At 31.5% G+C, this 12,500-nt stretch overlaps 1 protein-coding gene across 2 annotated transcripts in view; it reads left to right on the forward strand.

Moving 5' to 3' along the window:
* LOC145293717 (uncharacterized) overlaps positions 1-12,500 on the forward strand; it is a 558,329-nt gene that overhangs the window by 263,409 nt on the left and 282,420 nt on the right. The window contains exon 1 of one of the 2 annotated variants that reach the window (XM_080140158.1): positions 5,296-6,319. The exons of the other annotated variant lie outside the window; for it this stretch is intronic. The gene's annotated coding sequence lies outside the window, so the exon portion shown is untranslated. Of the gene's footprint in view, positions 1-5,295; positions 6,320-12,500 lie in introns of those variants that run through there. 2 annotated transcript variants of the gene reach the window in all.

Raw genomic sequence — 12,500 nt, forward strand, 5'->3', positions numbered from 1 at the left:
GGATAAGAAATGGCTATGTTTGATCTGGCAGAACGGTGGTTCATAAAATTTGTGGGGTCTTCGTTCGCGCCTGGTCCACAAAGTATGGAAATAAAAAATGAAAAAAAAAACGTTTACAATTGTTTTTGATATAGATGTACATAAGAATACTTTGATAAGTATGTTTCAACTTAAATAGAGATGGTATAATAAAATTGTGGGGTCTGCGTTCGGGCCTGTACTCCATGGAAATATGGCACAAATTTTAACAAAGACTTTTCATATCTATTTGCGAAAGTATACTTTGACAATTATGTTTCAGTTTGAAGAAATATGGTATGGGTGTTCGTTCGCACCTGACCGCCATAGAATATAAATATGTCACAAAGTTTAACAAGGTTTTTTTAAAAGGGGTGAGGGTCCACAATAACACCTTAACTTTAATCTTAATTCACGTTAGCTTTTATTTATTTTTTTGAGTTGAATCATATTGTGTCGAATAAATTCAACTCATAAATTCACGTTCTTATTAAAGTGAAAGCAAAAAAAAAAAAGTCGGAACTTTAGACAATTCTCGACACAAATTTTGCATAACTCTGCTTTTTTTTCCTTCTCCACTTGCACGTGGCACTCTTTCGAAAATAGATAAATAGATAAATAATAAAAAATAAGAACGTTACTTGTTATCGAATCAAAAGAAAGAAAATATCCTGCTCACGTGATTACGTGTCTTGCTCCAAACTGTTTTTGTTTCTTTGTTTTTCGATATTTCTTCGATATTATTTAGTGAGACTGTTTTGCAGAAAAGCCAACAAACGACTACCCGAAAAAATAAATATATAAGAAATAAATGTTACTACAGTCAATAAAAGTTCAGTTCATGTTTTTTTTTAAATAGTTTTTAATGCTCTTTACTTGAAATAATTTCAGCGAACCGAAATTAAAACGAAATTATAGGCGATAACTACTTAAATGAATTTTTATATGAACTACGCATGCCATAATCGAATATTCCTCAAGCACAAAATAACGGAAAACATTAAAATATGTTTATAAATATTCTTTACTTCTCTTAAATTGTTAACACGGAATGCTCAGATGCCCATCCTTCAAATTGAAAAATGGGGCTCTCCATTTCTAAGTCGCTGCCGTTTTAATTTTTTTTAAACCGGTTCGTGAATTTAAAAAAAAAAAATTACGAACTACTTAAAAATACAAACAAATGAACTTTTCTACCATAAAAATAATTTTTATTGACTATGGTAACATTTATTTCTTGTATATTTATGTTATTATATATATAACATTTTCTCTTTGTAAGGAAACATCATTTTGTTGGTCACTCTTGGCCTGATAAGACATTGTATTTTTGCCCTAAAACAATATTTTAAGAGACCTGCAATAAAGCGACGGACAGTGGAAATTTCACGATGAAAAACAAACTGTAAAAAATTCATGAATATCACATGAATCTGAATAATATTTTGGGAAATAACTAACATCATCGTTTGATGATGTAATTTTCATTTTGTTGTGATGTGTATTTAGTTGGTTGGTTTGTTGTTTTGTTTTACGGCATAGCAACCCTTTTCAGGTATTTAATGCCGAATCCAAAGATTTTGAAGATAAATTTTTTAATAGAATATATTTGTTGCTTTCAAGTTGGTTTCTATTTAACCCGTAGTTGGAACTCTAACGCTAACACTCTGGGTCAAAGTGGACCTGGAAGCAATGTCAATTAAAGGGTGGGTCCACATTCCGCAAAGCCCGCAAGCTGGGGCCTCACCGCTGGATATAGTTTAAGGTCTTATCCAGGACCGTGTTTTATTGATATTTTACTAATCTGCAATAAAGCGATTGACGATGTTTATATATATATATATATATATATATATATATATATATATATATTTGTATTCATCGACATACAGTCCTGTTTCGTTGTATCACAACTCATCAGTGCCGCTAGACTAGCATCTCTCCCAAGCCAAGGATTGAACCTAAAACCGTCGTGTTGACAGTCGGCAGTTCTCCCAATCGACGCCCGTAAATAACTCGTCGGAATGTCTATTTAAAATAAACACTCGCCACCACTTTTATAGTGCTCAAATGGCCTGTTCGTAAACAAACAAACAACGAGCTTCGCACTTTCAGCCAATTAAGTAGTATATATATATATATATATATATATATATATATATATATATATATATATATATATATATATATATATGATTACTTTATTTAATCACACAAATTAATACATGAATATATAATTTTATGCGTAAACTTTACATATTTACTTTAACAGTGCTCAATATATAGGTAGATGTAGGTAGTAAGTTATGGAAATATATATGGCAATTAAGCTACACGGAATATTCCGCCTTTCATTCTCGTGATCTGACGATTTTGCACGAGAATGAAACGCGGGATATTCTGTGTAGCTTAATTGGCATATATATTTTCATAACGGACTATATATATATATATATATATATATATATATATATATATATATATATATATATATATATATATATGGTGGTGTTCTACGACATCCTTTGCAATTTATTTGTATCTAATCTGTTTATCTGCTCCCAGCTGTCACTATTGATGTAATCTTTTCAAACCTCGCCCCCATTTTTACTCTGTCAAATAGGCTTTTATGTATATGATGCAGGAAGGCATATGTATGTATATGATGCCAGAAATGTTTGCCCGCTAGAGGTGTAAGATTACATGAAATAAATTAGAAATATTAATATCTATATTTGTACGAGCTGATATCTTTAGAACGGAAAGCTATGAACATAAGTTATAAATCTCTTTTAATCTGAAAAATGAATATTGTATTTTGGTTAGCCTATGGTCTTATGTAATTGATAACATGTTTAAGAACTCAGCTACACTTGATTTTAAATTTTGGTAAGTTCGGCACAGAAATTCGTGTAAATCAGCATGCTACAGCTTTGACTTGATTTTGCTGTTAGCTTTCTTGTATAAACGATTTAATGGTGTTAGTAAAGAATCATAGTAATTTCGACGTGCAATGGTTCTTAACCGAGGAAAGATGTCAGCAAATCGTTACGTAAAAAAGAGAACATTTCAAAAGAACCGGACAAAAGAATAAAATATTGTTTGCCAAGAAGTGCTGGACTGAAGGAGTGAATTGAGATTGTGTTTTACAATGTTATTTTATCATTTATATTGAACTATGTAGCACAGTATTATTTCTGGGTATTTTTTTATTATTTATCTATGACATTTTAGTTGGTTCTATATTTCAAATGCAATGAAATGTATTTTCATAGAAATGGTTTTTAAACTCATTTATGCTGGGTGTTATTGGTTATTCTTGTCTCCGGGAACACAATTGTATTACGCTATCTAAAAATATCAGCTTTATCATATTCGTTGATTAAATTTATTATTCTGTGCAAGTTCCACGGTCGGGCTAGTTATTATTATTATTAGTATTATTATTATTATTATTATTATTATTATTATTATTATTATTATTAATGGCTTAGAGCTGAGATTCTAGCTCAGAGTACTAAAACTTTTGTTTGTTCGGCACAAGAGTAGGCATTAAGAACTCGACTGTTAAAAAAAAAGTGGTTCCAGGAGATCATGTTGCTGAAGAATGCCGGATTTATGGAATTTTTTCAGAGTCAATGGCGCATCTTACAGCAGTTTGTAGCGGATTTGCTCACAGAAAGTGCCGCAAAAAAACACGATCGCATGAGGCTTCTGATTAACTGGGAGATGTGTAAGAAGTTTATAGTGCAGTGTGCTGGAAAGTTGTTCCAGGAGGTGCATGATGAAGTGAGAACAAGTGAATATGGCAATGTAGGCGTATGGTTGGAAAAACAGTGCCATGACCACGAAGCAATTGGAACATAATCGCCCAGATTTAGTCTTCATTGACAAGGTCTCACAAAAGTAGCAAATTGTAGACTTCTCAGTACCCTGGCACAAGAATGTAAGAAACAAAGAGAACGAGAAGTGGAGCAATTATGCTCCGTTGGCCTTGGAGATAAGGCGTATACACGCGGTTAAAACACAACTAATCCCGGTCGAAGTTGATACGTAAGGAGCACTATCAAGTCGTCTAGAAGGACATTTGAACAAAAACTACGAACCTCCAATGATTTGGGAGACCTTCAGACCTTTGCTATTTTAGGTACCATCAATATCCTAAGAAAAACGCTTAATCTTTGAAAAACATGGTTTGGAACTGGATTTGAGAAAAAGTCATCTGAGATTGAATCCCGTCTGTTTTCAGAGAGAGATTCAGAGCAAATCAGAATTATTTATTTATTCATTTATTATTTATTTATTGTTTTTTGTTTTTAATGTTCTATGTTATTATAGTGGCGACTGGAAAAACATATCTTTGCCGATATTTAAAATAAATACATTGGAATGAAATTGATAACATGGATTTACACTGAACTTTGAGTTATTGAAATGGAATTGAATAGTAGGCACACACACAAACGCACACAAACGCACACACACACACACACACATATATATATATATATACATATATATTTAAATAACTATATATATATATTTAAATAACTATATATATATATATATATAAATAACTATATATGCATGTATATACTATATAATACATATATATATATATACATATATATATATTATATATATATATATTACCAAATATGTTAAAACCGGTTTAAATAATGATTATATATCTACTACTAAATTATATGCAATATGTCGTTGAAATGAAAAGAAAAAAAAGAAAAACATCGAATATATATATTTATATATCCGTCATAATATTTCCATTATTTAAATGAATGTAATATACAAACGTCATTGTGACTTTTTCCACTGAAATGTGTACGTTCATAAGTAACTAATAATGTTTGTATTATAAATATACGATATATATATATATATATCGAGAGAGAGAGAGAGAGAGAGAGAGAGAGAGAGAGAGAGAGTGAAATAGACGATACAGACCGAGAGAGAATGAAAGTAATATGTAAACCAGAAGTCTTGTGGACTGAAATAATTATCGTCGGTAAAGTGCTATTACATGAAAAATTATTACTACAACCAACATATAATGCATATATTATTTTTAATGTATATCACACAGTATTACATCTACATATACATGTATATATATATATATATATATATATATATATATATATATATTGTTATTTTTAAGTAGCATTTTTCATCTAAGCAGACAGTCGAGATGATATAAAAAGAATTATTAAGCAAAAAATGTCCCATAAATTAATAAAGTCTGTTTATATACAAATTTATATTTATATATCCACATTTTTCCACAAACAGATGTTCTTATCAAATTAGTATATATATATACACATATATATTTATATATACACATGCACATATACATTTAATGAATAAATCTATCTATCTCTCTATCTCTCTATCTCTCACTATATATAATTTAGTTTACTATTTTTGTTCGTTGCTGTAGTGCTCAGCATATGCCTCAATTGGGACATCTGTCTGTGTGTCCTTATGAGAAAATGAGACAATTACTAAATCGTGGTTGATGGTGGAAGTGGCTGGTCGAAGTGGGAGGAAATGTAAGTATGTCATTAGACGACATGCTGCAATTGAGTCCAAATAAAGAGGAAGAGAGGCTAAAAGAATTATAGAAAAAGGAAAGTTAGAGAGAGAGAGAGAGAGAGAGAGAGAGAGTTAGAGAGAATGTGTGGGAGATTGGGTGACGCTGTGTAAAAGAGTTGAAATCAGGAACTTCCGAACGGGGAGGTGTATGGGTCGGAAGAGGAGGTGGTGGTACAGAATTCGCAGAGAGAAAGAGAAAGAGAGGGGGAGGAAGAGCGATTGAGCAAAGCCAGACATACAGAGAGGGGAATTCACGAAGAAGAACTAATGTGAAAATATCTAACCGTCTTTTTTAAAAAAAAAAAAAAAAAAAAAAAAGCAAACATATCGGTGCGGGTGTGTCCGTTTTTCGACTCTTTGATTTTCTTTTTTTTTCTTTTTTCAATTATTTTTTTTTTTAAAGACCGACTCCGTTAGCCGACAATTCCTGTTGAGGATTTTCTAACTTTTGGAGTTTCTATTTCTTTCAAGTTTTCCTTTTTTTTTTTTTTTTTCGGATATTTGGATATTTACATTCAGCTCCCACCTTCCCGCTCCCCAAGATATATGTATACACATGCATATATTTCTGATTTTCTGGGGTTGATACAACAAACAGCATTGGAATACCATATGTTTCGTAATTAAATTCTTTTTTCTATCTACAAAAGAAAAACCTGGATGTTTAGAAATGTCTTTCATGAAGGTAAGTAAAACTCACCTTAAAGCGTTAACTTTTTATCCTTTTATTCTGACGTAACTTTGTGTTTCCACACGTTATATATACATATATATATATATATATATATATATATATATATATATATATATATATAAATATACATATATGTATGTGTGTGTGTGTGTGTGTCAGTTCCAATTTTCTTATTATTCTCTACTAACTGGGGATGGGTCATCCTGCCAATTGCCAACATTTACCCGTTATCCCATACATTCCAACTGAGAGAGATGGTTTTTGAAGATTTTAACCGTTACTGTAATGCAATTGCTTGCATCTCACTTGCACTTAGTTCACCTGGTCTTTATTGCCCATGCTGATTGTGAAATTCTACTTCATTAATCTGGTTTCCCATATAATTACTTGAATGATGGAGATATTCGCTATATTCCAGTTTCGTTTCATGTCGTATTGTCATTGTTATTTCGTAATATTTTCAATCTCAGCTCCATTTAAACCAGCAACATCAAGGCACTAACTTCTAAGCTTACTCCTCCTTGATTCCTGTCCCATATCATTATATTAGGTCGAATAGCTTCGGTTTCTAGGTATATATTTTTGTGAATTAGTCAAATACGTCCTAACCTAGAATAATGTTAAAGTGCTAACCATTTGTGCTTTGAAAGATTTCAAAATCGTCTTCAAAATCTTGTTGGCAATGTCCTCATCTTTATTCTCACAGAAAAAAAACAAACTTACTAGTCTTCCTTTGCTTAGTTGTTGCTTTTATTGTAAAAATGGCCTTCAATAAGTTTCTAGACGTTTTTCATATGCGAACTCTTATTGATAGTACACTCATCAAACTGTAATCCCCTTCAAAGTAATCTCGGACTGCAGTTTCTGGAAGGCCCCATGGAAGTCCACTTGTTTGAGAATGTTAGTGACCATCGTCACAGCCTCTTTCATCTCCTCATAAACACAATCTCTTAGGTTTTCCTTTAGCTTAGGGAATAACCAAAAGTCACAGAAAACAAGGCCTTGACTATAGGGAGGGTGAGGAACTGTCTTGATGCCCATCTTAGTAAAATAGTTTATGACAGAGATGAAACACCTTTGGGACAAACTTTGCGCATATTTCCCGCATCTTTAGTTCCTTGCAAATAATTTTATTTACAGTTCCTTCAATGGCATCAAACTGTGAACGTATTGTCTCTGTAGGCACACGACTATATATGCATGAACTTCTTTATTTGGCCAATAAACAAAGTTGATATGCTTTCCTTATCTCTCCCACATTTCTCAGCATCCCTCACAGACTTCCTACCTTCCTTGAATTTCTTATGCTATTTAAAAACTGATGCCTGATTCATACAAGATAGTCAAAAAGCAGTTTGAAGCATTCTATTTGTTTGGTATATTTTAAAATAAAATTTTATTCATAACCTTCTTCTAAAGTATCCTCGCGTCCAGATTTCATTCTCGAAATTAACCAGTTTTGATAATAAAGCTTTAGTAGGGTGTATTCCAATTCCTGCTGTAGCTATTCATTTGAATCTGTAATCATAAAAATTGACCAGTCATCTCAGAATATGTATAGCAATAACATACTGACATTTGGAAATTTTAAATGCCTATACAAAGAAGTCTGGAAACCTATTGAAGGTGCATCATATTTTCTCAACTGTATTTCAGTATATTGCTTATTTATAACTAAGAAATATAAAAGGCCTTACTTAGAATATTGTGATTTAAGACAATCTCTTAGATGTAAGGCTTCAAGTTAAAGAATCTTGAGAAGAAATTGAAACTCCTGGAATCTCCCTTATAGTTTGTATGTACCGTTTATTTTCTAAATAGCATTTCTATACAACTCCACTCAGTCCTATGAGAACAACTGTTATCTTGTCAGTTCGTCACGCTTACATTCAATATACAATCACTGTCACTATACGCGCAAATAAAATAAACGTATCTTAAGGACACCGGTTTCTTTTTATTTCCTGCGTTAGAACAAGTCCTGCTGTGTGTTAGGCTCGAGTGGGCGTAAATAGTTCCCCTATTTTCCATAACATTGGTCAAAAGTTCTATGAAAAAAAAATGCAGATACTTAATCAAAATATAAACAAGACATTGTTCGTGTAAAAAGGAGCAATCTTTTATATAACGGGGGTTTAATCATATGTGCTTATATATATATATATATATATATATATATATATATATATATTATTTTTAAAATGTAATTATCCATTGACACGTGTTTCGTCGTTTACGACTTATCAGATTGGCTGTATCTAGCGTGTATGTGTTTAGGCTCATTACCGTTGGGACCCGATTTCGAATCTCGCTAGATACAGCCACTCTGATGAGTCGTTGACGACGAAACACGTGTCAGTTGATAATTACATTTTAAAAATAATAATATATATATATATGTATATATATATATATATATATATATATATGTATGTATATATACACAGCTCCCCATGTGGGGGTACCAAATTGGTTAAAAGGGAAAATTATTCCCAACTCGCATTTAGGTAAAAATGCACTTTCGTAAATGATTGAATTCATTCAAAACATATCGTTAAAATCAAAACAAAACAACATCTAAGTAAATCGCGATATATCCAGACAGTCGGCGAGATTGTCCATATATATATATAGTAATGTGATTGATAATTTAAAATTCAAATTAAAGATTAAAAATCTGTTTCATAAGAAGGAACACAACAAAATCAATAATTTGTACGATCGTTTCGGAAACGATGTTTTTATTGCGATAGACATTGAGTCATGGACAATAATTTTGACATATAGTTTTTTTTAAACAAAGTCTCTTCGTCAGCAAAAGTATTGGGGGGTTTAATATATAAAAGACACCATAAATAAACCTAGCATTTTTTTTACGTAAGGCAGATGTATATTTTAATTGTTCGCCTTTTGAAACCCATAATTATCGTCAAAACATTCATTTGGATGTTGATTGTAGCTTATAGATATATAGATAATCAATTTCTTCATGTATTAGTCCTCGCGGGAAAGAGCAGGACACAAATTTTTTTAAATAATAATAATAATAATAATAATAATAATAATAATAACAACAACAACAACAACAACAAAGACGTTCGCTGGCGAAGACTACTATTGAGCGTAACCGGTTATACAGTCCTTTTAAATTTTCATCTCTATTTTTCTCGTTATCTACTGAATATTTTTAATGAAACCTATATGAAATATGTTGCTTATTAAATTGTAAAAAGTTTCTATTATGAAAAAAGTTTAAAATATTTTAATCTAAAAAAAAATCAGATTTTCTCATTATTCAGACATGTATGACAAAGAGGGATTTGCAAAAAAAGAGTTGTGGTGTGAGGAGAAATACAAACTGAAACAGACAGAATATCCAGACCTGTAACAATACCAAGAGGGGGGTTGCAAAATTGAGTTGTGGTGTGAAGAGAAATACAAACTGAAATAGAGAGTAGGAGAGTTTTATAAATACGTGAAAAATCACATTCATTTTTTAAAAATCCAAATTAATTAATTAAATAAAATATAACCTTAAAAAGATACGATACAAGTTAGAAAAGCATTTCATCTAATGGAAATTGTTAAACAAAATGTGTTTACTATAGGCTTTAAAAATAAAGGTACAAGATTCAACTTGAAATTTATTTATCTTCAAAGTGCACTTTTATATATTTTACAAAGGAAGGTATTAAATTTTTATAACTTACTTTGTAAAATTTATAAAAGTGCACTTTGAAGATAAATAAATTTACAATTGAATTTGTATTTTTATTTTAAAGCCTATAGTAAAAATATTTTGTTTAATAATTTTCATGCGTTGGATGAAATGCTTTTCTAACTTGTATAACTATTATTAGCTACATATATGCATACATGTTTCACCTACGATCTCATTCGAAATTCACCTTCGTTGTTTATTCAACATCAGAGATTTCGATATTTTCCGCGGTTCTCTTTACTTCAACACATGAAAACGCTTAAATAACAAAAACACCGATATGAAGCTAAACAAAGGGGGATAACTGATTGCTGTAAATGAATATTCTGTTTCAAATTTGCGAACAACATGAAATGCATTTTCTTTGGAACGTATCATTTAATGTAAGGTATGTAACGTCGCTTATATAAAATCATATGAACATACAGATTTTATTGGTTAATATTTAACAAGTATCGATTCATAATTATACATAAATTTCTCATTATTTTCAATACTTTAAGTGGTATTTATATATAAGTAGCAGGGAGACTCGACGCCGACCGGGATTTAATGATGATCAACGAATATTTCACATTATTAAATTTTACTGACATTGAAATAGGTGAAATTGCCTATTTTTCAAACATATCTATTGATTTTGAAGTTATGATTTTTTTTAGGTGAGGACTGATTGTTTTTATTATTTGTAGTGATCGGACTGTTGTTCTCACGTGGAGTTTATTTGTGCAACGTTTCGCTCGGATTGTCCTGCGACCTTCATAAGGCATGTCAATTGCTGTTGTGAAAAGAAGTAATATAAATCGATTGATTGTCTGCTCTAGTTTCGAACCCATCCTGGTGCATCGAGAGAAAGCTTAACCTACCTCCTCTCAGTGAGTTTGAAACGATAGATTGTAGTGTACATTGCACAATGGAGAACCTACTGTGGATTTTATAAAAAAAAAACTGTTTATGTAAAAGAGTCTGCATGAAAGTTTAAATCAAGTATCATGGCGCAATTTAAAAAGAGAAACATTCATTTCGAACATGCTTCAGTCATATCAAAGAACCTACTGTTGATTTTATACATCAGGCCTTTTTAGCTTGTGTGGTAATAAAACTGCTCCAATATACTTGTGATTTTAGGCTGCGAAAGGTGTTAACTTTAGTGAAAATCAACCGTTCTTTCTTAAATCGGATTATTTCGATAATCGATTATTTCGATAATCGATTATCGATACTTATCGAATATATTCCAAAAAAAAAAAACTATTAAAGAACACTACCAGATATATAAAGTACGTTAGGTGAAATTTCCTAAAAGTCGGTCCAGCCGTTTTGGAGTCCATAGATACACTGACACCGTTTTCTTTTTTTAAAAAAAACAATAGAGCTTATTCCAATATTATATATATAGCGTAGAAATGTTCCAATTTACTTGCCTCCCCACGAGGGCAGAGTTCGACTCAAGGTCGATTTTTAAAATGGAAACAGCACCTCCTCCAACTGAGGACAGAAAAGGTAAGGTGTAGTATCAGAACATATACCACGCTATGATCCCTGTCCGAAAATGTTAATTACATTAATGGCATAATTAACATGCAGATGACTCTCTTCTCTATTAAGAATGACGTTGAAAATTAGCTTTTGCCTGAGTTCGAACAAATATTCATATGTATCCGTTGAGTTGAAAAAGAAAATAAAGAAAAACGAAAATGATTTTGTACTAAAAAGTTTTAAATTATGAAAGAAAGAAAAACATAAATGATACTCCTCAGACGTAGCAAGTGTATTAGCGTCAGAAACTCAAACCAAAATGGCGCATCATGTCCAAATGAGATTAGTTATCAAGTACTTATTCACTACGACAGCAAGTATGAAGGGGAATTGAGAAAATACACTGCAAGACAAACCTCGCTTTTTATCTGCTTTTTATAATGTGACGTGTCTTTCTTTTAGTTTCTGCTTACTTTACCAAGTTTATCTTTTTTCCCCTCTCCTTTTTAAACTTTCCAGTTTAAGACATTTCCATTTTTTTCTTTTATTTTTAATTTAACTGATTCAAGTGTAATTTTCTATGAATTAGCATATATAATTATCCATCTTAACCATATAAGCATGCGCAACTTAGACGCACAGGACTCACAAATTTTGAGTTTTGAGATTCAAGTCCCAACCGATCGTGATCAACTGATGTACGTCTTACTGCCTGATTTAAATTCTCGTCAGTAATTGATACACAATTTGTTCCAGGAAATATTTAAATGCTTTTAAATCCCTTTAGGTTTTGACGGTTCGCCCAAGCATGGAATATTGTTGCCACATCTGGGCATCTGCCACTAGTCTCTGCCACTTGGATAGGGTAAAAAAAAAGTGGTTTCAAATCTAATGGGTCCCATTTTATCAATTAGGCTCCAGCACCTGTCCCATTACTAGAGTGACCGTCTAACGCCTACAAGGAAGTCTAGT

This window comes from Euprymna scolopes, chromosome 15 (genome assembly GCF_053919585.1).
Source record: "Euprymna scolopes isolate OS-2025 chromosome 15, ASM5391958v1, whole genome shotgun sequence".
Taxonomy (NCBI): Eukaryota; Metazoa; Mollusca; class Cephalopoda; order Sepiida; family Sepiolidae; genus Euprymna; species Euprymna scolopes.